Genomic DNA, 3,977 nt, shown 5'->3' on the forward strand with positions numbered 1-3,977 from the left:
TGGAGAGTTTGTGCAGAGTGTCCCTTCCAAATTCAGAAGGGTGCCTGGGGTGCTCGGAGGTATGTGTGTGAGATGTTGCAAAGGTTGAAGAGGCTTACAGGTACAATGTGGAACAGTATTGATGCACAAGGATGCTATGCAGGTTGGAAGGGGCATGGGGACAAGCTACCATATATAAACAGAGAGCAAACCCCATTCTGTCTAATAGTGATAAAGCTACCCATCTATTCAAGTAGTGGAATTCCTGCAAGCAAACAACCAAGCTCAGAAAGCACCAAGGCCACCACAATTCTATAACTACCTACAATACTTACTGGTGTATATTTTATTAAATTAAATAAAGAGCATAATTTTGACTTGTAAAAGTTATTTTGTGGCTTTTAAATTGTGTTTTACAATAAGCACCAAAGCTTCTTTATACATTATTTCCCCACTGCCAGAGTGCCTCATTTGTCTTTTGCTAGCTAAATCAATTATGGATGTCTTAATCTTTGACATAATCTATGACGATACCACATCTCCAGGTACAGTGTATTTATCTTCATTTCATACAAGTTCATTGCAAATTTACATCATCCAGGTTTTCAAAATTGCATTTTTAACCAATGCTGTGCCTTTTTTGCACTGATTCAGCATTAAATCAGGGTAAAAAAGAAAATTCTTTCGGGAGCATCAAAGGGAAATAGCAGATTGAAATGGTGAGGTAAAACTTTCCTTTGCAGTTAAGAATACTTTATTCTTGTGCACTGAAACCTACTGAACATTCACAAAAAAACTATGTTTCTGAGATATGGAGGGAGGGCAATCTTTGCTTTCATCTGTTCAAGCTAAGCCAGGCTTTCAGTTCCCTGTGATAAATATTTCCAAGTAGTTGCAGTGGTAATACTAGTATGATCAACAGTTATTATTAAATCTCAGCCTAATAAAAAAAATCCTGATCTAAGGGCTCATCTCCAGAGATGGATAAGACTCTCCCTCCCTCCCTCCCTCCTCCTCTCTCCATAACCACTATGTATGCTTATGTACCCTAAAATCCTATACATGGAAAAAGACCATCTTCCAAAATAGACAAAAAGCATCAATTACTTTTAATTCCCAATTCATCTTTTTTTTTTAAATCCAGAGAATCAAAATAAAAAATATACAGTGAATTAAATATACACAGTTTGTTAACAATACAACCTACAGTAAAATGTAGAGATATTGGTAACTGCACTGCATCAGATTTAATAACCTGCATTTATTAGAGATCTTTATCCCAGATAATATCTACAAAATCCCATAGTAACCTAAGAAATTATTGTTTTTCAGAATGAGGGAGGACACAAACATTCCAAGAATTTCACCTGTGTCTGTTTCTTGTCTTTGCACACTTCAAAGGGCTAAATAGTATTTGATTTTTTTTTTATTTTGTAAGAAACATATTTATTAAAGTACACACAAATACAAACAGCACACTTTTGTCTTTAGCAAAGCAGGGTTTGATCACAAGTTACTGCTGCTTCTGGAAAATGTTGCCATGTCCCATTCCTTGTCCCCTTCCTCTTGCAGCCACCTGCGCCTTGAGGATGGCAGCCTTGCCATGCCTGGCGCCCAGCCTGGTTCTTGTTCTTCATGCTCTTCAGCATCGGCGTGTTCTTCAGCATGTCAGGCAGGATCAGGAAGTGGATCTTGCTGCCACAGATGTAGACCTGCTCCAGCTGCGCCATGCACCCATCGCAGTAGGTCACGGTGATGTTGGACATCTGGCAGTTCATATTGTCCTCAGCCTCAATGAGCTTCCCGTAGTAGACCTCACCTGTGTTGGTCTCACAGGTGATGATGTGCCCATTGGCCTCGTGCAGCACCTTGATCAGCACCCCGATGGACATCAATAGTATTTGATTTTAATAACAATTAATGATTATTTTTATTTCACCAATAGAATTTACATGTATATGCAATAAAAGTATCATAACAGTAACATACAAAAAACCCAATACAATAAACAGTAAAATAAAACCAATTTTTGCACTTATATTTTTACAGTCACTTCTGAAAAATTTAGAAGAACCAGGTCTTTACAATCCACAGTCCATACAATTAAGGGACATCCTTATATTGAGAGCCAAATTGTCCTATAGGAGAGAAACAATGAAGAGAACATCTTCCATTAAATCCCTTCCCACTTCAATGCCCTACTAGTTGGAACTTTTAGCATACTCTCTAAGTTGACCAGAAAGAATTTATGTAGGATTTGGGAAACATGGTATCTTAGATAACTTAGATTGATACCAAGAAACCATCAATTTATACAACCAAGTGCTACTAGTTTTCAAGAGTCCATTCCCAGGAAGAATTAAACTTGCTATCTGACTATGCTAAACACAAGCAAACCAGAAAATCTAAGGACCAGACACAGCACAACTATGGGGTGAATGATAATTCTTCTCAGGCATGTTCAGCGTTTTTTTTTTAAGTGTTCTTCCCACCAGCCCTGAAACAGGTTCCAGTCTTGCTCTCCTAATAGTATTGGTGCCCCATTGTTAAGAAACACCAATGCATGCCACTGTTCAAGGACAAATAAAAGATCATTCTTCAATGCCATATCAAAGAACATGGTACTGCAAGAAAACCAGTGGAAAAACTAGAGCCTTTATTTTAAACAGTTTTGGAGTAGGACCCTTCTGCATTAGATTAATCTGCACAAATTGTCTTCAGCTAATTTCTCACACCTAATTCATCATGTCTAATCTCTGCTTTAAAAGAATGTGAGGAGAATATTTCACAATGTATTGGAGTAAAGTCCTTAATGTAATTATCTAGTAGAAAAACTGACATGTTAATGTCCATGAAAAAGTCTGCCTTCCCTACTATTCTGTCCAATAATGAAAACAGTTGCAGGTGTTTTGCTGTTTCCTCATTATACAATCTGTGAAATATGTTTTTTTTCCAAATTAATTCTTAAAGTAGTTTCAAATTGGTTTGTCCTGAAATCTAAGATCACTAATTTAAATTTAATTCTGCCCTTTTCAAATATCAGCTTTCCCAATTCTGTTTGAATTAGGGATGATTTGCATGGCCTATAACCAAAGTTAACACTTGTTCAAGTTTTTAGAAACACCATTCAGAAAAATTTGCCTTGTCTATGCTTGGAAACTTTGTGTGTCTGTGTGTGTGTCTGTGTGTGTGTGTGCACGCGTGCATACACACTCATACCTTTAAATCTGTATTGGCTCCTGGTGACTGCTGAACAGGTCCCTACAGTTTTCTTAGCAATATTTTGGAAGTGCTTTGCCATCACTTTCTACCTATGGTTGAGAGTGACTGACTTAAGATCACCGAACTGGCTTTGTTCCTGAGACAGGACTAGAATTTCATGATGTCCTGATTTCTATGTTAAACTGGCTCTCTGGAAACCTTGACCCCTTTCATATTTGGACCTGTTGATTCTGGACTGCTTAGTGACTGCTTATGCTGTCAGATGACTCTTTTAAACCAGGAAAAAAAACCCGGACTATTCTTGGATTTACTGTCCTTGGTTAACCAGATGTAGAATGACTTTCATGCTGACTACTTAAGATTATTGGCCTATTCCTTGACAACTTTCCTGGGACAGAAAATGGAGGCAATAAATCTGGATTTGTCTCATAGATGAGCATTTAAATGCCTTGTTTTTAAATGCCAGAGAAGGGAATTGGGGGTTGGTTTTTTTGTTCCTTCCTGATTGGCCAAGGCTATAAAGAACACTCTTTTACATATTTATAGCTAATTTGGAATGAAATAACTTTACTGAAGATAATATAACTTCATTGTGGCATCTGCATATCCGTATCTATATTATGGATCTGCTTTGGATTCTGTTGACTCCAAATTTCTTTGGTGTTTGGAAAATAACACTTACATTTGAAATGAAATGCTGTAATGAAGTTATATCTGAAAAGATGGGCATATATATCAAATACAATCATCGTTGTCATCGTCATCGTCATCATCAT

At 37.2% G+C, this 3,977-nt stretch overlaps 1 pseudogene; it reads right to left on the reverse strand.

The window, feature by feature from the left end:
* Nucleotides 1-1,392: 1,392 nt before the first annotated feature.
* LOC113433890 (small nuclear ribonucleoprotein Sm D3 pseudogene) lies at nt 1,393-1,871 on the reverse strand (annotated as a pseudogene).
* Nucleotides 1,872-3,977: the final 2,106 nt, after the last annotated feature.

The sequence above is a fragment of the Pseudonaja textilis genome, chromosome 1 (assembly GCF_049901715.1).
Source record: "Pseudonaja textilis isolate UNSWEBS1 chromosome 1, rPseTex1.2, whole genome shotgun sequence".
In the NCBI taxonomy this organism is placed as follows: domain Eukaryota; kingdom Metazoa; phylum Chordata; class Lepidosauria; order Squamata; family Elapidae; genus Pseudonaja; species Pseudonaja textilis.